The sequence below is a fragment of the Garra rufa genome, unplaced genomic scaffold (genome assembly GCF_049309525.1).
Source record: "Garra rufa unplaced genomic scaffold, GarRuf1.0 hap1_unplaced_002, whole genome shotgun sequence".
NCBI classification, from domain to species: Eukaryota; Metazoa; Chordata; class Actinopteri; order Cypriniformes; family Cyprinidae; genus Garra; species Garra rufa.
Window position 1 is genome coordinate 285031 of NW_027394277.1, and position 24024 is coordinate 309054.

The window sequence follows — 24024 nt, forward strand, 5'->3', positions numbered from 1 at the left end:
GGCTCCGATTTTGAAGGAGGCCGCGAGCTTTCGGATGGCTTGAGCTCGCTGCGGCGCAACCATTGCCTTCATTTGAATGGAGTCGAAAACTGCTCCCAGGAACGTAATACGTTGGCTGGGAGACAGAGTGCTCTTGGCAAAATTGACCCTGAGTCCTAGGCGTTGCAAGTGGCTGAGGATCACGGATCTGTGATGTATTAGCTCGTTCTCTGACTGGGCCAGGATGAGCCAGTCGTCGAGGTAGTTCAAGACGCGGATTCCCTTCTGCCTCAGGGGGGAAAGAGCCGCGTCCATGCACTTCGTAAATGTGCGAGGAGCTAGAGACAGTCCGAACGGAAGGACTGTATATTGATAGGCCGCTCCCTCGAAGGCAAATCTCAAGAATTGCCTGTGGTGGGGGGCAATCTGGATGTGAAAGTATGCATCTTTCAGATCCAGCGAGCAAAACCAGTCCTTTGTGCGTATGTGCGAAAGGATCTGTTTTAGCGTGAGCATTTTGAATGGCCGTCTCATGAGGGCGCAATTCAAACGCCTGAGGTCGAGGATGGGCCTCAGACCGCCATCCTTTTTTGGGACGAGGAAGTAGCGGCTGTAAAAGCCTGACTCGCTCTGTGCTGGGGGAACCGTTTCCACGGCACCTTTTGCCAGCAGATTCCTCACCTCTGTACGCAAAACCTCTATGTTTTTGCTGTGAACTGAGGTGGAGACCACTCCGCGAAAGCGGGGTGGTCTTCGAGCGAACTGCAGTGTATAACCTCGTTCTATTATGCCCATAACCCATTTCGACACCCCGGGGATGGCTTTCCAAGCCTCGGCCCGTGTGCTGAGGGGTTGCATTGGTTTGAGCGGTTGGGTGCCGCTTAACAACTCTGGAAGAGGAAATTTGCTCTCTTTTTGAAAATGTTTGTTTTTTATTTTTTCCGCTATCACAGCGGTAAGCTGTAAGGGCGCTGACAGAAAGGGCCCGTGAGTTACAGCCAGTTTGTTTGGAAACATGCAGCGCTCTGAACCCGGAACAGAACGGGGTGTTTGGAGGCTGAAGAGAGACATCTTGGGGGCTGGTCCGGCTCTGGCGAGACTTGACCCCTTCCTCTTCCTGTTTTTTAAATCAGGAAGACGCTGGAGGCGCCTGGTCCAACACGACCTTGGGTCGGGGTCCCTGACGTCTAGGGAAAGGGTAGCGTCTGGCCGAGCGGGAGCGATGACGTGGCTCCACCTGGGGGGCTGGCTGAGCAGCTGGCGGGGCGGTCTTTGCAGGCTGCTGAGTCGGCGCCGGTTTGGGGCGACTAGGAGCCGTTGCAGAGCTTGTGCGCTTTGGCAGGAAGTGTCGCATAGCCTGGGACGACTTCTGAGCGGCGGTGAAGCGCTCCGCAAACCCCTCTACTGCTGGGCCGAACAGACCGGTAGGAGAGATGGGGGAGTCAAGGAAGGCGACCTTGTCAGCGTCCTTGATCTCCGTTAGGTTTAGCCACAGGTGGCGCTCCAGCACCACCAAGCTGGCCATCGATCTGCCAATCGCCTGTGCCGTCATCTTAGTAGCACGCAATGCCAGGTCGGTCGCGCTGCGTAGTTCACGGAACGCAGCGTCGTCCATGCCAGCCTCATCCATACTGCGGAGGAGTTTTGCTTGATAGACCTGGAGGACCGCCATTGAGTGCAGCGCTGATGCTGCCTGTCCAGCCGAAGAATAAGCACGCCCAGCGAGAGCTGAAGTAGTTCTGCATGGCTTGGACGGATGAGTAGCCTTTGCCTTCCAGCCGATGGCAGTGGGGCGGGCACAGATGCGCGGCCACAGTCTCATCTAGGGGGGGCAACTTGTCGTATCCTTTCTCTTCAGCGCCGTCAACCGTCGTGAGGGCGGAGGAAGAAGAGGTACGAAGGCGGGCGGAGTACGGAGCGCGCCAGGATTTAGAGATCTCACCGTGAACTTCCGGGAAGAACGGTGAAGCTCGCTGACGAGGGGCTTGGCGGCGCCCCGGCAGGAACCACTCATCCAAACGACTCCGTGCAGGCTCCTCAGGAGGAGACCAATCCAGTCCCAGCTCTTCAACAGCCTTAGATAGAACGCGGAAGAGTTCGGCGTCCATACCAGCGCTGGCGGTGCTGGGTTGAGCAGATGGACAGGGGGCGGGGTCTTGCGGCGAGCCCGACAGATCCTCTCCATCAGATGCAGCCAGAGACATGCTGTCATCCATGGCTTCCTCCTCACTCACTCCAAAAGAAACCAGATCGCTCGCGGCAGCCGAGGGATTTTGGTCTGGATGCGTGAAGAGAACAGGAGATTCCTCTTCATGTGGTGAAGGTGAGGCACGCGGGGGATCAGCCGGCGTGAGCTCACCAATCACCGTGCGCCGAGTCGCTCTGCCCCGCTGCTTTTTCTTCACAGGCTCTTGTGAAGAAGAAAGCGGGAGGGCGCGAGGGGCGGGGTCGCTTTCTGAAAAGAAAGCTAGCCGCGAGCGCAAAGAGGAGAGACTCATGTCCCCGCAGTGGGAACAATCCGTCTCAGTGAGCGCGGCTTCGGCATGGGCGGAGCCCAAGCACGAGACGCACTCAGCGTGACCGTCAACAGCGTGCAGAGGGGCTCTGCACGAGCAACAGAAACGCCGTGGCATTTGAAACAACGCCAGTTGAAATTTGCTCTTTGGAAATATGCTCTTTCTATCGCCGGATCGCGGCAGGGAATCGCGTCAGCTGCTTGAAGCGTCAAACGACGAGCAGGCGGATCCGCTGCGAGGCTCTTCAACGGCGAGAGGCTTCTTTCTCGAGCGAAGGTCAGTCAATGTCAGCGAAGATGTGATGTCGTCGCTGAAGGAGAAGGATCTGAGATCCTGTGGCAAAATGCACGCTTATATAGCCGAATTCTCCGCCCCTTTTGGCGCGTTCGGGCGCGAATCATTGCCACAGGCTCGTGCAGCTCCGCTGCCGAGCCATTGGTTTGTTTTCATCTCACTGCACAAACCAATGGTCGTGCAGTTTCACTGCGTTATTGAAATACTTCAGTCTCAGGAGAAAAATGAGCTTTTTCCCATAAGCGTCTTAACGACGCAGTACGAGTGTAGTATCGACAGGGAACAGCTTTTCAGCGCAGAACAAAGTTGGTTCAGGCAATGCAAGCTGAATCTCTGTCCCACTTTAAATTTGCAGTCTGTGCATGAATAAAACCTATTTTGCAACACAGAGAAACATATCTGAAAGTGTTAGAAGTGTTTTGCAAGATTTTTGAAGTTAGACCCTGAAATGTCAGAAAACAGCGTTTCAGCGCAGAACAAAGTTGGTTCAGGCAATGCAAGCTGAATCTCTGTCCCACTTTAAATTTACAGTCTGTGCATGAATAAAACCTATTTTGCAACACAGAGAAACATATCTGAAGGTGTTAGAAGTGTTTTGCATGATTTTTGAAGTTAGACCCTGAAATGTCAGAAAACAGCGTTTCAGCGCAGAACAAAGTTGGTTCAGGCAATGCAAGCTGAATCTCTGTCCCACTTTAAATTTGCAGTCTGTGCATGAATAAAACCTATTTTGCAACACAGAGAAACATATCTGAAGGTGTTAGAAGTGTTTTGCATGATTTTTGAAGTTATACCCTGAAATGTCAGAAAACAGCATTTCAGTGCAGAACAAAGTTGGTTCAGGCAATGCAAGCTGAATCTCTGTCCCACTTTAAATTTACACTCTGTGCATGAATAAAACCTATTTTGCAACACAGAGAAACATATCTGAAGGTGTTAGAAGTGTTTTGCATGATTTTTGAAGTTAGACCCTGAAATGTCAGAAAACAGCTTTTCAGCGCAGAACAAAGTTGGTTCAGGCAATGCAAGCTGAATCTCGGTCCCACTTTAACTTTGCAGTCTGTGCATGAATAAAACCTATTTTGCAATACAGAGAAACATATCTGAAGGTGTTAGAAGTGTTTTGCATGATTTTTGAAGTTAGACCCTGAAATGTCAGAAAACAGCGTTTCAGCGCAGAACAAAGTTGGTTCAGGCAATGCAAGCTGAATCTCTGTCCCACTTTAAATTTACACTCTGTGCATGAATAAAACCTATTTTGCAACACAGAGAAACATATCTGAAGGTGTTAGAAGTGTTTTGCATGATTTTTGAAGTTAGACCCTGAAATGTCAGAAAACAGCTTTTCAGCGCAGAACAAAGTTGGTTCAGGCAATGCAAGCTGAATCTCGGTCCCACTTTAACTTTGCAGTCTGTGCATGAATAAAACCTATTTTGCAACACAGAGAAACATATCTGAAGGTGTTAGAAGTGTTTTGCATGATTTTTGAAGTTAGACCCTGAAATGTCAGAAAACAGCGTTTCAGCGCAGAACAAAGTTGGTTCAGGCAATGCAAGCTGAATCTCTATCCCACTTTAGATTTACACTCTGTGCATGAATAAAAGCTATTTTGCAACACAGAGAAACATATCTGAAGGTGTTAGAAGTGTTTTGCATGATTTTTGAAGTTAGACCCTGAAATGTCAGAAAACAGCTTTTCAGCGCAGAACAAAGTTGGTTCAGGCATTCAAGATGAATCTCGGTCCCACTTTAACTTTAGAGTCTGTGCATGAATAAAACCTATTTTGCAACACAGAGAAACATATCTGAAGGTGTTAGAAGTGTTTTGCATGATTTTTGAAGTTAGACCCTGAAATGTCAGAAAACAGCTTTTCAGCGCAGAACAAAGTTGGTTCAGGCAATGCAAGCTGAATCTCTGTCCCACTTTAAATTTGCAGTCTGTGCGTGAATAAAACCTATTTTGCAACACAGAGAAACATATCTGAAGGTGTTAGAAGTGTTTTGCATGATTTTTGAAGTTAGACCCTGAAATGTCAGAAAACAGCGTTTCAGCGCAGAACAAAGTTGGTTCAGGCAATGCAAGCTGAATCTCTGTCCCACTTTAAATTTACACTCTGTGCATGAATAAAAGCTATTTTGCAACACAGAGAAACATATCTGAAGGTGTTAGAAGTGTTTTGCATGATTTTTGAAGTTAGACCCTGAAATGTCAGAAAACATCTTTTCAGCGCAGAACAAAGTTGGTTCAGTCAATGCAAGCTGAATCTCGGTCCCACTTTAACTTTGCAGTCTGTGCATGAATAAAACCTATTTTGCAACACAGAGAAACATATCTGAAGGTGTTAGAAGTGTTTTGCATGATTTTTGAAGTTAGACCCTGAAATGTCAGAAAACAGCGTTTCAGCGCAGAACAAAGTTGGTTCAGGCAATGCAAGCTGAATCTCTGTCCCACTTTAAATTTACACTCTATGCATGAATAAAACCTATTTTGCAACACAGAGAAACATATCTGAAAGTGTTAGAAGTGTTTTGCATGATTTTTGAAGTTAGACCCTGAAATGTCAGAAAACAGCGTTTCAGCGCAGAACAAAGTTGGTTCAGGCAATGCAAGCTGAATCTCTGTCCCACTTTAAATTTACACTCTGTGCATGAATAAAAGCTATTTTGCAACACAGAGAAACATATATGAAGGTGTTAGAAGTGTTTTGCATGATTTTTGAAGTTAGACCCTGAAATGTCAGAAAACAGCGTTTCAGCGCAGAACAAAGTTGGTTCAGGCAATGCAAGCTGAATCTCTGTCCGACTTTAAATTTGCAGTCTGTGCATGAATAAAACCTATTTTGCAACACAGAGAAACATATCTGAAGGTGTTAGAAGTGTTTTGCATGATTTTTGAAGTTAGACCCTGAAATGTCAGAAAACAGCGTTTCAGCGCAGAACAAAGTTGGTTCAGGCAATGCAAGCTGAATCTCTGTCCCACTTTAAATTTACACTCTGTGCATGAATAAAACCTATTTTGCAACACAGAGAAACATATCTGAAGGTGTTAGAAGTGTTTTGCATGATTTTTGAAGTTAGACCCTGAAATGTCAGAAAACAGCTTTTCAGCGCAGAACAAAGTTGGTTCAGGCAATGCAAGCTGAATCTCTGTCCCACTTTAAATTTGCAGTCTGTGCGTGAATAAAACCTATTTTGCAACACAGAGAAACATATCTGAAGGTGTTAGAAGTGTTTTGCATGATTTTTGAAGTTAGACCCTGAAATGTCAGAAAACAGCGTTTCAGCGCAGAACAAAGTTGGTTCAGGCAATGCAAGCTGAATCTCTGTCCCACTTTAAATTTACACTCTGTGCATGAATAAAAGCTATTTTGCAACACAGAGAAACATATCTGAAGGTGTTAGAAGTGTTTTGCATGATTTTTGAAGTTAGACCCTGAAATGTCAGAAAACATCTTTTCAGCGCAGAACAAAGTTGGTTCAGTCAATGCAAGCTGAATCTCGGTCCCACTTTAACTTTGCAGTCTGTGCATGAATAAAACCTATTTTGCAACACAGAGAAACATATCTGAAGGTGTTAGAAGTGTTTTGCATGATTTTTGAAGTTAGACCCTGAAATGTCAGAAAACAGCGTTTCAGCGCAGAACAAAGTTGGTTCAGGCAATGCAAGCTGAATCTCTGTCCCACTTTAAATTTACACTCTATGCATGAATAAAACCTATTTTGCAACACAGAGAAACATATCTGAAAGTGTTAGAAGTGTTTTGCATGATTTTTGAAGTTAGACCCTGAAATGTCAGAAAACAGCGTTTCAGCGCAGAACAAAGTTGGTTCAGGCAATGCAAGCTGAATCTCTGTCCCACTTTAAATTTACACTCTGTGCATGAATAAAAGCTATTTTGCAACACAGAGAAACATATCTGAAGGTGTTAGAAGTGTTTTGCATGATTTTTGAAGTTAGACCCTGAAATGTCAGAAAACAGCGTTTCAGCGCAGAACAAAGTTGGTTCAGGCAATGCAAGCTGAATCTCTGTCCCACTTTAAATTTGCAGTCTGTGCATGAATAAAACCTATTTTGCAACACAGAGAAACATATCTGAAGGTGTTAGAAGTGTTTTGCATGATTTTTGAAGTTAGACCCTGAAATGTCAGAAAACAGCGTTTCAGCGCAGAACAAAGTTGGTTCAGGCAATGCAAGCTGAATCTCTGTCCCACTTTAAATTTACACTCTGTGCATGAATAAAACCTATTTTGCAACACAGAGAAACATATCTGAAGGTGTTAGAAGTGTTTTGCATGATTTTTGAAGTTAGACCCTGAAATGTCAGAAAACAGCGTTTCAGCGCAGAACAAAGTTGGTTCAGGCAATGCAAGCTGAATCTCTGTCCCACTTTAAATTTGCAGTCTGTGCATGAATAAAACCTATTTTGCAACACAGAGAAACATATCTGAAGGAGTTAGAAGTGTTTTGCATGATTTTTGAAGTTAGACCCTGAAATGTCAGAAAACAGCTTTTCAGCGCAGAACAAAGTTGGTTCAGGCAATGCAAGCTGAATCTCGGTCCCACTTTAACTTTGCAGTCTGTGCATGAAGAAAACCTATTTTGCAACACAGAGAAACATATCTGAAGGTGTTAGAAGTGTTTTGCATGATTTTTGAAGTTAGACCCTGAAATGTCAGAAAACAGCGTTTCAGCGCAGAACAAAGTTGGTTCAGGCAATGCAAGCTGAATCTCTGTCCCACTTTAAATTTACACTCTATGCATGAATAAAACCTATTTTGCAACACAGAGAAACATATCTGAAGGTGTTAGAAGTGTTTTGCATGATTTTTGAAGTTAGACCCTGAAATGTCAGAAAACAGCTTTTCAGCGCAGAACAAAGTTGGTTCAGGCAATGCAAGCTGAATCTCTGTCCCACTTTAAATTTACACTCTGTGCATGAATAAAAGCTATTTTGCAACACAGAGAAACATATCTGAAGGTGTTAGAAGTGTTTTGCATGATTTTTGAAGTTAGACCCTGAAATGTCAGAAAACAGCGTTTCAGCGCAGAACAAAGTTGGTTCAGGCAATGCAAGCTGAATCTCGGTCCCACTTTAACTTTGCAGTCTGTGCATGAAGAAAACCTATTTTGCAACACAGAGAAACATATCTGAAGGTGTTAGAAGTGTTTTGCATGATTTTTGAAGTTAGACCCTGAAATGTCAGAAAACAGCTTTTCAGCGCAGAACAAAGTTGGTTCAGGCAATGCAAGCTGAATCTCGGTCCCACTTTAACTTTGCAGTCTGTGCATGAATAAAACCTATTTTGCAACACAGAGAAACATATCTGAAGGTGTTAGAAGTGTTTTGCATGATTTTTGAAGTTAGACCCTGAAATGTCAGAAAACAGCGTTTCAGCGCAGAACAAATTTGGTTCAGGCAATGCAAGCTGAATCTCTGTCCCACTTTAAATTTACACTCTGTGCAAGAATAAAAGCTATTTTGCAACACAGAGAAACATATCTGAAGGTGTTAGAAGTGTTTTGCATGATTTTTTAAGTTAGACCCTGAAATGTCAGAAAACAGCGTTTCAGCGCAGAACAAAGTTGGTTCAGGCAATGCAAGCTGAATCTCTGTCCCACTTTAAATTTACACTCTATGCATGAATAAAACCTATTTTGCAACACAGAGAAACATATCTGAAGGTGTTAGAAGTGTTTTGCATGATTTTTGAAGTTAGACCCTGAAATGTCAGAAAACAGCTTTTCAGCGCAGAACAAAGTTGGTTCAGGCAATGCAAGCTGAATCTCTGTCCCACTTTAAATTTACACTCTGTGCATGAATAAAAGCTATTTTGCAACACAGAGAAACATATCTGAAGGTGTTAGAAGTGTTTTGCATGATTTTTGAAGTTAGACCCTGAAATGTCAGAAAACAGCGTTTCAGCGCAGAACAAAGTTGGTTCAGGCAATGCAAGCTGAATCTCTGTCCCACTTTAAATTTACACTCTATGCATGAATAAAACCTATTTTGCAACACAGAGAAACATATCTGAAGGTGTTAGAAGTGTTTTGCATGATTTTTGAAGTTAGACCCTGAAATGTCAGAAAACAGCTTTTCAGCGCAGAACAAAGTTGGTTCAGGCAATGCAAGCTGAATCTCTGTCCCACTTTAAATTTACACTCTGTGCATGAATAAAAGCTATTTTGCAACACAGAGAAACATATCTGAAGGTGTTAGAAGTGTTTTGCATGATTTTTGAAGTTAGACCCTGAAATGTCAGAAAACAGCGTTTCAGCGCAGAACAAAGTTGGTTCAGGCAATGCAAGCTGAATCTCGGTCCCACTTTAACTTTGCAGTCTGTGCATGAAGAAAACCTATTTTGCAACACAGAGAAACATATCTGAAGGTGTTAGAAGTGTTTTGCATGATTTTTGAAGTTAGACCCTGAAATGTCAGAAAACAGCTTTTCAGCGCAGAACAAAGTTGGTTCAGGCAATGCAAGCTGAATCTCGGTCCCACTTTAACTTTGCAGTCTGTGCATGAATAAAACCTATTTTGCAACACAGAGAAACATATCTGAAGGTGTTAGAAGTGTTTTGCATGATTTTTGAAGTTAGACCCTGAAATGTCAGAAAACAGCGTTTCAGCGCAGAACAAATTTGGTTCAGGCAATGCAAGCTGAATCTCTGTCCCACTTTAAATTTACACTCTGTGCAAGAATAAAAGCTATTTTGCAACACAGAGAAACATATCTGAAGGTGTTAGAAGTGTTTTGCATGATTTTTTAAGTTAGACCCTGAAATGTCAGAAAACAGCGTTTCAGCGCAGAACAAAGTTGGTTCAGGCAATGCAAGCTGAATCTCTGTCCCACTTTAAATTTACACTCTATGCATGAATAAAACCTATTTTGCAACACAGAGAAACATATCTGAAGGTGTTAGAAGTGTTTTGCATGATTTTTGAAGTTAGACCCTGAAATGTCAGAAAACAGCTTTTCAGCGCAGAACAAAGTTGGTTCAGGCAATGCAAGCTGAATCTCTGTCCCACTTTAAATTTACACTCTGTGCATGAATAAAAGCTATTTTGCAACACAGAGAAACATATCTGAAGGTGTTAGAAGTGTTTTGCATGATTTTTGAAGTTAGACCCTGAAATGTCAGAAAACGTACTCGGTTACTTTCGTAACCTCGGTTCCCTGAGATACGGGAACGAGTACTGCGTCTGAAAGACGCTTATGGGAAAAGCTCCTTTTCTCCTGAGACTGAAGCATTTCAATAACGCAGTGTAACTGCACGGCCATTGGTTCGTGCAGTGTTAAAGAAACGAACCAATGGCTCGGCAGCGGAGATGCACAAACCTATGGCGATGATTCGCGCCCGATCGCGCCAAAAGGGGCGGAGCATCTGGCTATATAAGCGAGCATTTCGCCATAGGGAACTCAGGTACTTCGACTGAAGCGACGACTGAGTCGTGCAGCTACCTAGCACGGCCAGCAACGCAGTACTCGTTCCCGTATCTCAGGGAACCGAGGTTACGAAAGTAACCGAGTACGTTCCCTTTCGATACTTTCACTCGTACTGCGTCTGAAAGACGCTTATGGGGAACCAGTACAATCCCGCCGTTGCTAAGGTAGAGGAACGACTAACATGACCCTAGCACTAAAGGGCTAATAAGGGCCAATTTGTTCGATCAGATAGCCTGATAAACATCCGTTCCAAGGAATAAGTACACTTGGAGCTCCACAGAGGCCAAGATGCAATATATATAACATACTGGTAACAACATACCACTATGTGGAAAGGACCCGAGTCTGTAAGACTGGAACGTCCAAGTTATAGAATCTAGCAAATGTGGACGGTGAGGCCCAGCCTGCCGCCGCACAAATTTCTGCAATGGAAACCCCACTAGACCACGCCCAAGACGAGGCGATGCCCCTAGTCGAATGGGCCCTTACTCCCATGGGACATTGTAGGCCCAAAGAGGAGTAAGCCAGCGTGATGGCTTCCACAATCCATCTGGATAATCTCTGTTTTGTGACCGAACACCCCTTGGTGCGGCCACCAAAACATACAAACAGCTGTTCTGACTGCCTAAAAGGGGCAGAACGCTCCATATAACATCCCAGAGCCCTGACAGGGCAGAGAGGGTTAAATCCCTGGTCTTGCTCCGCAGGAGGAAGAGCCAAAAGGGAAATAATCTGGTCTCTAAAGGGTGTAGAGAGACTTTTGGGAACATACCCACGCCTTGGCTTCAGGATGACCTTGGAGTCATTTGGCCCGAATTCCAAGCAAACGGGGCTCACAGAGAGCGCCTGTAAATCACCCATGCGTTTGACTGATGCTAATGCCAATAGCAGGGCAGTCTTCAACGTCAGGGGGCGAAGGCCTATGGACTGAAGCGGTTCGAAGGGAGGGCTTTTCAGGGCCCTCAATACTGTGGGTAAGTCCCAGGACGGAACCGTGACGGGGCGAGGGGGATTAAGCCGCCTTGACCCCTTTAAAAAACGAACGACCAAGTCGTTTCTTCCCACAGATTGACCGTTTACCAGGTCATGGAATACCGCTATAGCTGCAACATAGACCTTGAGCGTAGAAGGGGATCTCCCCTTATCCAACAGCTCTTGCAAGAAGGACAATATCACAGATATGTCACATAAAATTGGGTCCGTACCGCGGGTGGAACACCAGGCGGAAAAGACAGACCACTTGAGATCGTAGAGCCGCCTCGTAGAGGGTGCTCTAGCTTGTGAAATAGTACTCAAAACCGACTCAGGGAGACTTAAAGGCTCCCGTCTAGAGCCCAAACGTGCAGCGCCCACAATTCCGGTTGGGGGTGCCATATCGTTCTGTTCGCCTGTGTTAAGAGATCTCGTCTGAGTGGCACGGCCCATGGTGCTCTTGAGAGCAGCCTGGGAAGATCTGGAAACCAATGCTGGTTCTGCCAGAATGGAGCCACTAACAGGACTTTGAGTTTCTGTTCCCGCACTCGCCTGATGACTTGTGGCAGCAGAGCGATAGGAGGGAATGCGTATAACAGGAGATTGGGCCATTCTTGGGTCAATGCGTCCTGTTCCTTCGAAAAATAAATTGGGCAGTGATGATTGTCTTTTGAGGCGAAAAGATCTACTCGCGCCTTGCCAAAGACAGCCCATATTTGCTGAACCGTGTGAGGGTGAAGCGTCCATTCGTCTGAGGAGACGTTGCTCCGAGACAACATGTCTGCTCCCTGGTTCAGTTTGCCTGGCACATGCGTCGCTCTTAGAGAGCGGAAGTGCAGCTGAGCCCATGTCAGGAGACGTTCTACCATCGTAAATAGACGTCTCGACGAGAGGCCCCCTTGGTGATTTATGAAGGACACCACTGTCATGCTGTCCGAACGGACTAAGACATGGTGACCCTTCAGTGCAGGTAGAAGGGTGTGAAGGCCTAAACATACTGCTAGCATTTCCAAGCAGTTGATGTGAAGGCGACTCTCCGCTTTCGACCATAGGCCGAAAGCAGGCTGGCCGTCGCACAGCGCCCCCCAACCTAAGTTGGAGGCGTCTGTCGAGACCGCTTTCCTTCTGACCACCAAGTCCAGGGGAACGCCCTGTTCCATCCATTGAGCGCACCTCCAAGGAGCCAGGGCTGCTATACAGGCCCGATCTACCTTGATGCGCTGGCGTCCCAAACGCCACGCTTGAGGAGGAACCTTTGGTTTCAACCAGAAGTGCAGGGGGCGCATTTGAAGCAGACCCAACTGAAGTACTGGAGATGCTGAGGCCATAAGGCCGAGCATCTTCTGAAAAATCTTGAGTGGGCGAAGGGCTCCTATTTTGAAGGAAGCCGCGAGCCTGCGAATGGCTTGGGCTCTCTGCGGCGCAACTGCTGCCTTCATTTGACGTGAGTCGAAAACTGCTCCCAGGAACGCAATGCGTTGGCTGGGAGACAGCACGCTCTTGGCAAAATTGACCTTGAGTCCTAGGCACTCTAAGTGGCTGAGGATTAAGGCTCTGTGGTGTGTTAGCTCGCTCTCTGACTGGGCTAGGATGAGCCAGTCGTCCAGATAGTTCAGGACGCGGATTCCCATCTGTCTCAGAGGGGAAAGTGCTGCGTCCATGCACTTTGTAAACGTGCGAGGGGCTAACGACAGTCCGAACGGAAGGACTGTATATTGATATGCCACTCCCTCGAAGGCGAATCTCAAGAATTGCCTGTGATGGGGGGCGATCTGAATGTGGAAGTATGCATCCTTCAGATCCAGTGAACAAAACCAGTCCCCTTTGCGTATCTGCGAGAGGATCTGTTTTAGTGTAAGCATTCTGAACGGCCGTCTCATGAGGGCGCGATTCAGCTGTCTGAGGTCGAGGATGGGACGTAGGCCGCCATCCTTCTTTGGAACGAGGAAGTAACGGCTGTAAAAACCTGACTCGCTCTGTGTTGGGGGGACCGTTTCCACGGCGCCCTTGGCCAACAGATTCTTTACCTCTAATCGCAAGACGTCTGCGTCTTTGCTGCGAACTGAGGTGGTGATCACACCATGAAAGCGAGGAGGTCTTCGAGCGAACTGGAGTACATAGCCTCGTTCTATTATACCCAAAACCCATTTTGACACTCCGGGGATGGCTTGCCATGCCACGGATCGTGTCGCTAGGGGCTGCAATGGTTCGCACAGCTGTATGCTGTCTGAAAGCATTGGAAGAGGAAATTTGCTCTTTTCTTGAAAATGTTTGTTTTTTATTTTTCCCGCTATCACAGCGGTTTGCTGTAAGGGCGCTGATACAAAGGGCCCGTGAGTTACAGCTACATTGTTTACAAACATGAGTTCCCTTACACTCGGAACAGAACGGAGTGTAGAAGGGTTCAAAAGAGGCACTTTGGGGGCTGGTCCGGCTGCTGCGAGACTTGGCCCCTCCCTCTTCCTGCTGTTGAGATCAGGAAGATGCTGGCGGCGCCTGGTCCAACACCACTCTTGGCCGAGGTCCCTGGCGCTTGGGGAAGGGAAAGCGCTTGGCTGGGCGTGAACGTGGACGGAGCTCCGTCTGAGGAGCTGGTTGCGCAGCTGGGGGCGTGGCTTTTGCAGGCTGCTGAGTCGGCGCCGGCTTGGGGCGACTAGGAGCCGTTGCGGAGCTTGAGCGTTTTGGCAGAAAGTGTCGCATGGCTTGGGACGATTTCTGCGCCGCGGTGAAGCGCTCCGCGAAACCCTCAACAGCTGGGCCGAACAGGCCGGTCGGCGAGATGGGGGAGTCAAGGAAGGCGACCTTATCCGCGTCCTTAATCTCCGTAAGGTTAAGCCACAAGTGGCGCTCCAGCACCACTAAACTGGCCATCGATCGCCCGATCGCCTGAGCCGTCATCTTCGTGGCGCGTAACGCCAAATCCGTAGCGCTACGTATTTCTCTGAGCGGGGAATCGTCCAGGCTCAACTCGTCCAGACCGCGGAGGAGCTTTGCTTGGTACACCTGGAGTACCGCCATAGAGTGAAGCGCTGAAGCTGCCTGTCCAGCAGACGAATACGCTCGTCCAGCGAGGGTAGAGGTCGTCCTGCAAGGCTTAGACGGGTGTGACGCCCTCGCCTTCCAACCGATAGCGGTGGGCGGGCAAAGGTGCGCAGCAACTGACTCGTCCAGCGGGGGCAGCTTCTCGTAGCCCTTTTCCTTGGCGCCGTCGACCGTAGTGAGGGCAGCAGAAGAGGAAGTATGGAGGCGGGCTGAGTATGGAGCACGCCAGGACTTAGAAATTTCGTCATGGACTTCGGGGAAGAATGGCGAAGCTCGCTGACGAGGGGCCTGGCGGCGCCCCGGCAGAAACCATTCGTCCAACCGGCTCCTAGAGGGCTCCTCGGGAGGAGACCATTGAAGATCCAGCTCCTCGACAGCTTTAGATAGGACACGGAACAGTTCGGCGTCCATACCGGCGCTGGCGGCGCTGGATTGCGCAGACGGCAAGGGGGCGGGGTCATGGGAAGAGCCCGACAACTCCTCTGCGTCAGATGCGGCCAATGACATGCTGTCATCCTCGCATTCACTTCCTCCGAAGGAGACCAGATCGCTCGCAGCCGCAGAGGGACGCTGGTCAGGATGCAGGAAGAGAACTGGTGATTCCTCTCCATGTGGTGAAGGCGAGGCACGCGGGGTCTGAGCCGGCGTGAGCTCGCCTGTCACCGCGCTCTTAGCTCTCCTGCCCCGCTGCTTCTTCCTAGCAGGCTCTTGCGAGGAAGTAAGCGGGAGGGCGTGAGAAGCGGCGTCGCTCTCTGAAAAGAAAGCTAGCCGCGAGCGGAGGGAAGTGAGACTCATATTCCCGCAATGGGAACATTCCGTCTCATTGAGCGCAGCCTCAGCGTGGGCGTGACCCAGGCACGAGACGCACTCAGCGTGAGTGTCAGCGGCGTGCAGAGGGGCTCTGCACGAGCGACAAAAACGCCGTGGCATTTGAAACAACGCCGTAGAAATCTTAATTTGCTCTTTTAGATGTTCGCCGGATAGCAGCAGGGAATCAGCTCCGGAGCGTCAATCCGCCGAGCAGTGAGGATCCGCTGCGAGGCTCGTCAACGGCGAAGAAGAGGCTTGCTTGAGCGAAGTCTGCGTAGTCAGTCTCTGCGAAGATCAGAAGTCGTCGCTGAAGAAGAAGGATCTGAGTTCCCTATGGCGAAATGCTCGCTTATATAGCCAGATGCTCCGCCCCTTTTGGCGCGATCGGGCGCGAATCATCGCCATAGGTTTGTGCATCTCCGCTGCCGAGCCATTGGTTCGTTTCTTTAACACTGCACGAACCAATGGCTCGGCAGCGGAGCTGCACGAGCCTATGGCGATGATTCGCGCCCGATCGCGCCAAAAGGGGCGGAGTATCTGGCTATATAAGCGTGCATTTAGCCATAGGATCTCAGGTACTTCGACTGAAGCGACGACTGAGTCGTGCAGCTACATAGCACGGCCAGCAACGCAGTACTCGTTCCCGTATCTCAGGGAACCGAGGTTACGAAAGTAACCGAGTACGTTCCCTTTCGATACTTTCACTCGTACTGCGTCGAAGACGCTATGGGGAACCAGTACAATCCCGCCGTTGCTATGGTAGAGGAACGACTGACACGGCCCTAGCACTGAAGGGCTAGTATGGGCCAATCTGTTTAATCAAGATAACTTGATAAACATCCGTTCCAGGGATTTAAGTGCAGTTTGGAGCTCCAACTGAGGCCAAAGCGTACCACATAACATTTATTACTGGTAACAGTTATCCCATTATGCAGAAAGCACCCGAGTCTGTAAGACCGGGACGTCCAGATTATAAAATCTAGCAAATGTGGACGGCGAGGCCCAGCCGGCCGCCGCACAAATTTCTGCTATGGAAACGCCACTAGACCAGGCCCAGGACGAGGCGATGCCTCTAGTCGAATGGGCTCTTACCCCCATGGGACATTGTAGGCCCAAAGAAGAGTAAGCCAGCATGATGGCTTCCACTATCCATTTGGATAACCTGTTTCGTGACCGAAGACCCCTTGGCGCGGCCACCGAAACACACAAACAGCTGTTCTGACTGCCTAAAGGAAGCAGAACGCTCTACATAACACCTCAATGCCCTAACGGGGCAGAGGGGATTAAAATCCTGGTCTTGCTCCGAAGGAGGAAGAGCCAAGAGGGAAATAATTTGGTCTCTGAATGGCGTCGAGAGACTTTAGGTACATAACCACGTCTTGGCTTCAGGATGACTTTAGAGTCATTTAGCCCGAATTCCAAGCATATGGGGCTCACAAAGAGCGCCTGTAGTTCACCCATACGTTTGACTGATGCCAATGCTAAAAGCAGGGCAGTTTTCAGCGTTAGAGGGCGAAGGTCAGTGGACTGAAGCGGCTCAAAGGGAGGGCTTCTCAGAGCCCTCAGCACCGTGGGTAGGTCCCAAGAAGGGACTGTGATGGGGCGAAGGGGGGTTAAGCCTTCTTGACCCCTTCAAGAAACGAACGACCAGATCGTTCTTTCCCACAGATTGACCATTTATAAGGTAATGGAATGCCGCTATGGCTGCCACCTAGACCTTGAGCGTGGAGGGAGATCTTCCCTTGTCCAATAGCTCCTGAAGGAAGGACAATATCACTGATATGTTGCATAAATTCGGATCTGCACCGCGGGTGGAACACCAGGCGGAAAAGACAGACCACTTAAGATCATAGAGCCGCCTTGTAGAGGGTGCTCTGGCTTGAGAGATAGTGCTCAAAAAGGCCTCAGGGAGACTTGTAGGCTCCCGTCGAGAGACCATACGTGCAGCGCCCACAATTCCGGTGGGGGGTGCCATAGCGTTCTGTTTGCCTGCGTTAAGAGATCTCGTCTCAGTGGAATGGGCCACGGCGCTGTTGAAAGCAGCCGAGGAAGATCTGGAAACCAATGCTGGTTCTGCCAGAATGGGGCCACTAACAGGACTTTGAGCTTCTGCTCCCTGACTCGCCTTATGACCCGTGGTACCAGGGCAGTCGGGGGAAACGCATACAAAAGGAGATTGGGCCACTCGCGGGCCAATACATCCTGTTCCTTTGAAAGATAGATTGGGCAGTGATAATTGTCTTCTGAGGCGAAAAGATCTACTTGCGCCTTGCCGAAGACCGCCCATATTTCCTGAACCATTTGGGGGTGAAGCATCCACTCGTCTGAGGAGACGTTGCTCCGAGACAGCATGTCTGCTCCCTGGTTCAGCCTGCCTGGCACATGTGTTGCTCTCAACGAGCGGAAGTGCAGTTGAGCCCACTTTAGGAGACGTTTCACTAACGTGATAGATGTCTCGACGAAAGACCTCCCTGGTGATTTATGTAAGACACCACTGTCATACTGTCCGAGCGGACTAAGACGTGGTGTCCCTTTAAGACCGGCAGAAGGGTGTGGAGGCCTAAACACACTGCTAGCATTCCTAGGCAGTTGATGTGAAGGCGACTCTCTGCTTTCGACCATTGGTCGAATGCAGGCTGGCTGTCGCACAGTGCCCCCCAACCTGAGTTGGAGGCATCTGTCGAGACCACTTTCCTTCTGAATACCATGTCCAGGGGAACACCCTGTTCCATCCATTGAGAGTTCTTCCAAGGAATCAGAGCTGTGACACAGGCCTGATCTACCTTGATACGTAGGCGTCCTAGACGCCAGGCTTGAGGAGGAACCTTTGGTTTCAGCCAGAACTGCAGAGGGCGCATTTGAAGCAGGCCCAACTGAAGTACTGGGGATGCCGAGGCCATTAGGCCGAGCATCTTCTGAAAAGCCTTGAGAGGGCGAAGGGCTCCGACTTTGAAGGAGGCCGCGAGCCTGCAAATAGCCTGGGCTCGTTGCGGCGCAACTCCATTCGGGTTGAGTCGAAAACTGCTCCCAGGAATGAAATACGTTGGCTGGGAGACAGCACGCTCTTGGCAAAATTGACCCTGAGTCCTAGGCACACTAAGTGGCTGAGGATTATGGATCTGTGGTGTATTAGCTCGTCCTCCGACTGGGCCAGGATGAGCCAGTCATCGAGGTAATTCGAGACGCGGATTCCCATCTGTCTCAGGGGGGAAAAGCGCTGCGTCCATGCACTTCGTAAACGTGCAGGGAGCTAAGGACAGTCCGAACAGAAGGACTGTATATTGATAAGCCAATACCTCAAAGGCGAATCTCAAGAATTGCCTGTGACGGGGGGCAATCTGCATATGGAAGTATGCATCTTTCAGATCCAGTGAGCAAAAGCAGTCCTCTGTGCATATCTGCGAGAGGATCTGCTTTAGCGTAAGCATTCTGAACGGCCGTCTCATGAGGGCGCGATTCAGACGTCTGAGGTCGAGGATGGGTCTTAGACTGCCATCCTTCTTTGGAACGAGGAAGAAACGGCTGTAGAAGCCTGACTCGCTCTGTGTTGGGGGAACCGTTTCTACGGCACCTTTGCCAACAAATTCCTCACCTCCGTACGCAAAACTTCTACGTCTTTGCTGTGAACTGAGGTGGAGACCCCGCTGAAGCGTGGTGGTCTTCAAGCGAACTGACGTGTGTAACCTCGTTCTATTATGCCCAGAACCCACTTGACACTCCGGGGATGGCTTGCCAGGCCTCGGCCCGCGTGGCAAGGGGTTGCATTGGTTCGAGCAACTGACCGTTATGACAATGGCAGGTTGTGAGGACGCTGTCAGAAAGGGCCCAGGGGTCACAACATTTTCCACTGAGAAAACGAGCCGCCAGCGAGACATAACACTCATCGTCTCAACAAGCGCAGCCTCAGCGTGGGCATGGCCCAGACGCATCCAATTTGAAGCTGTCAGTAATGATCAGTGACAGCATTCTCATTTAATCCACCTAAAAAGATCAAACCGCTCAAAAAGAGGAGTAATGATGATCTTTGTATAAACATAGGCAGTTTAAAACGCTGCGCACATCCTCTCAGTTCTGCTCGTAGCAGACGAGGGGAGGGGCGGGGCCGTCTTCATTGAGAAACGAGCCGCCAGCGAGACATAACACTCATCGTCTCAACGAGCGCAGCCTCAGCGTGGGCGTGGCCAGGACGCATCCAAATTGAAGCTGTCAGTAATGATCACAGTGACAGCATTCTCCTTTAATCCACCTAAAAAGATCAAACCGCTCAAAAAGAGGAGTACTGATGATCTTTGTATAAACATAGGCAGTTTAAAACGCTGCGCACATCCTCTCAGTTCTGCTCGTAGCAGACGAGGGGAGGGGCGGGGCCGTCTTCATTGAGAAATCGAGCTGTGAGCAAAGCAGATCCAGACGTAAACACTCGCAGAGAGAGCTGTCTGTCTCAGAGCATGCAGCCTCAGCGTGGGCGTGGCCCAGGCGAGAGGCGCACTGAAATATGAAGCTGTCAGCAATATAGAATCATAGGTGACAGCGTTCTGCTCCGATTTGCTCAGAAGGATAGAGCCGCTCGATAAGGCGAGAGGCGCAGATCCTCACATAACACCGATCAAAAACTGCACAGAGTGACGAACGCGGGGCTTTGCCGGCGTTACGTCACTTAAGTCTGATCGCGCATTCACCGTTTCTTTCTCCGAGGTAACTGAGAGAAGAGAAACGTGAGAAGGGGGAGGCGGGGCGACTCCCGCGAGCGAACATGTCCATACTATTAATAATGAAGCAGCTCGCCTCTGTGAGCGCGGCATAAGCGACGCATACACGAAAGCAAAGCCGTCAGTAATAGATGTAACAGTGCTTCGCTCTGATCTGCCTGGGAGGATTAAAGCCGCTCGTGTAACGAGTGCATCTGATCCTCGCGAGTAACACACGCTGGCAAATCAATAAAGCTCGCACAATATGTGTCGGCATGAGAATGCTCGTGCATGATTGCTCAGCTCACAACTCGCTGCTGCTTCCTCCGAGATTACTGGGAGGAGAGAGACATGAGAGCTGGAGCGCCTTCTGCGAGCGGACCGGGCTTTCGTAGTGAACGCAGTCCTTCTCCCTAGCAACACACACACACAAACAAATGCGAGCTTGTCAGATCAAAGGCAACGGGAAGAGCGAGCACGCGGGCTCACTGCCGGCGTACGATCGTTCAAACCCTGTTGTTTAGTTCCCTGACTCCACTGTCTCTTTCTCCGAGCCTTGCTGAGAGATAAGAAACGGGAGAACGGGGTTAGCGAGCGAAAAGAGCGAGACTCAAACTGTCAGCGACAGCATTCCGTCTCAGTGAGCGGCACTCACTGCCCTTCTACATCGTGCAGAGCCCTGCACGAGCCACTCGCATCGCGACATTTGCAACAACGTCGCTAGAAAATTTGCTCTTTTAGAACTTACTTCTTAGAAATAAGCCCTTTTATACTCACCGGATGGCGGCAGGGGATCAGCTGGGACCGCTGCTGCTGCGACGCTGAAGGCGGCGGAGAAGCGGCTAATCAGACGAGCAGAGAGGGTCTCTCGTTCAGCTTGATCCGCTGCGAAGGCGTGTCAACGGCGAGTAGCATCAAGTCTCGTAGATCAGCAAAGAAGTCGTCGCTGAAGGAGAAGGATCTGAGATCCTATGGCTAAATGCACGCTTATATAGCCAGATACTCCGCCCCTTTTGGCGCGATCGGGCGCGAATCATCGCCATAGGCTCGTGCAGCTCCGCTGCCGAGCCATTGGTTCGTCTTTTTATCACTGCACGAACCAATGGCCGTGCAGTTACACTGCGTTATTGAAATGCTTCAGTCTCAGGAGAAAAGGAGCTTTTCCCATAGCGTCTTCGACGCAGTACGAGTGAAAGTATCGAAAGGGAACAGCTTTTCAGCGCAGAACAAAGTTGGTTCAGGCAATGCAAGCTGAATCTCTGTTCCACTTTAAATTTACACTCTGTGCAAGAATAAAAGCTACTTTGCAACACAGAGAAACATATCTGAAGGTGTTAGAAGTGTTTTGCATGATTTTTGAAGTTAGACCCTGAAATGTCAGAAAACAGCGTTTCAGCGCAGAACAAAGTTGGTTCAGGCAATGCAAGCTGAATCTCTGTCCCACTTTAAATTTGCAGTCTGTGCATGAATAAAACCTATTTTGCACCACAGAGAAACATATCTGAAGGTGTTAGAAGTGTTTTGCATGATTTTTGAAGTTAGACCCTGAAATGTCAGAAAACAGCTTTTCAGCGCAGAACAAAGTTGGTTCAGGCAATGCAAGCTGAATCTCGGTCCCACTTTAACTTTGCAGTCTGTGCATGAATAAAACCTATTTTGCAACACAGAGAAACATATCTGAAGGTGTTAGAAGTGTTTTGCATGATTTTTGAAGTTAGACCCTGAAATGTCAGAAAACAGCGTTTCAGCGCAGAACAAAGTTGGTTCAGGCAATGCAAGCTGAATCTCTGTCCCACTTTAAATTTACACTCTGTGCATGAATAAAAGCTATTTTGCAACACAGAGAAACATATCTGAAGGTGTTAGAAGTGTTTTGCATGATTTTTGAAGTTAGACCCTGAAATGTCAGAAAACAGCTTTTCAGCGCAGAACAAAGTTGGTTCAGGCAATGCAAGCTGAATCTCTGTCCCACTTTAAATTTACACTCTGTGCATGAATAAAAGCTATTTTGCAACACAGAGAAACATATCTGAAGGTGTTAGAAGTGTTTTGCATGATTTTTGAAGTTAGACCCTGAAATGTCAGAAAACATCGTTTCAGCGCAGAACAAAGTTGGTTCAGGCAATGCAAGCTGAATCTCTGTCCCACTTTAAATTTGCAGTCTGTGCATGAATAAAACCTATTTTGCAACACAGAGAAACATATCTGAAGGTGTTAGAATTGTTTTGCATGATTTTTGAAGTTAGACCCTGAAATGTCAGAAAACAGCTTTTCAGCGCAGAACAAAGTTGGTTCAGGCAATGCAAGCTGAATCTCTGTCCCACTTTAAATTTGCAGTCTGTGCGTGAATAAAACCTATTTTGCAACACAGAGAAACATATCTGAAGGTGTTTGAAGTGTTTTGCATGATTTTTGAAGTTAGACCCTGAAATGTCAGAAAACAGCGTTTCAGCGCAGAACAAAGTTGGTTCAGGCAATGCAAGCTGAATCTCTGTCCCACTTTAAATTTACACTCTGTGCATGAATAAAAGCTATTTTGCAACACAGAGAAACATATCTGAAGGTGTTAGAAGTGTTTTGCATGATTTTTGAAGTTAGACCCTGAAATGTCAGAAAACAGCTTTTCAGCGCAGAACAAAGTTGGTTCAGGCAATGCAAGCTGAATCTCTGTCCCACTTTAACTTTGCAGTCTGTGCATGAATAAAACCTATTTTGCAACACAGAGAAACATATCTGAAGGTGTTAGAAGTGTTTTGCATGATTTTTGAAGTTAGAACCTGAAATGTCAGAAAACAGCGTTTCAGCGCAGAACAAAGTTGGTTCAGGCAATGCAAGCTGAATCTCTGTCCCACTTTAAATTTACACTCTATGCATGAATAAAACCTATTTTGCAACACAGAGAAACATATCTGAAAGTGTTAGAAGTGTTTTGCATGATTTTTGAAGTTAGACCCTGAAATGTCAGAAAACAGCGTTTCAGCGCAGAACAAAGTTGGTTCAGGCAATGCAAGCTGAATCTCTGTCCCACTTTAAATTTGCAGTCTGTGCATGAATAAAACCTATTTTGCAACACAGAGAAACATATCTGAAGGTGTTAGAAGTGTTTTGCATGATTTTTGAAGTTAGACCCTGAAATGTCAGAAAACAGCGTTTCAGCGCAGAACAAAGTTGGTTCAGGCAATGCAAGCTGAATCTCTGTCCCACTTTAAATTTACACTCTGTGCATGAATAAAACCTATTTTGCAACACAGAGAAACATATCTGAAGGTGTTAGAAGTGTTTTGCATGATTTTTGAAGTTAGACCCTGAAATGTCAAAAAACAGCTTTTCAGCACAGAACAAAGTTGGTTCAGGCAATGCAAGCTGAATCTCGGTCCCACTTTAACTTTGCAGTCTGTGCATGAATAAAACCTATTTTGCAACACAGAGAAACATATCTGAAGGTGTTAGAAGTGTTTTGCATGATTTTTGAAGTTAGACCCTGAAATGTCAGAAAACAGCGTTTCAGTGCAGAACAAAGTTGGTTCAGGCAATGCAAGCTGAATCTCTGTCCCACTTTAAATTTACACTCTGTGCATGAATAAAACCTATTTTGCAACACAGAGAAACATATCTGAAGGTGTTAGAAGTGTTTTGCATGATTTTTGAAGTTATACCCTGAAATGTCAGAAAACAGCGCTTCAGCGCAGAACAAAGTTGGTTCAGGCAATGCAAGCTGAATCTCTGTCCCACTTTAAATTTACACTCTGTGCATGAATAAAAGCTATTTTGCAACACAGAGAAACATATCTGAAGGTGTTAGAAGTGTTTTGCATGATTTTTGAAGTTAGACCCTGAAATGTCAGAAAACAGCTTTTCAGCGCAGAACAAAGTTGGTTCAGGCAATGCAAGCTGAATCTCGGTCCCACTTTAACTTTGCAGTCTGTGCATGAAGAAAACCTATTTTGCAACACAGAGAAACATATCTGAAGGTGTTAGAAGTGTTTTGCATGATTTTTGAAGTTAGACCCTGAAATGTCAGAAAACAGCATTTCAGCGCAGAACAAAGTTGGTTCAGGCAATGCAAGCTGAATCTCTGTCCCACTTTAAATTTACACTCTATGCATGAATAAAAGCTATTTTGCAACACAGAGAAACATATCTGAAGGTGTTAGAAGTGTTTTGCATGATTTTTGAAGTTAGACCCTGAAATGTCAGAAAACAGCTTTTCAGCGCAGAACAAAGTTGGTTCAGGCATTCAAGATGAATCTCGGTCCCACTTTAACTTTGGAGTCTG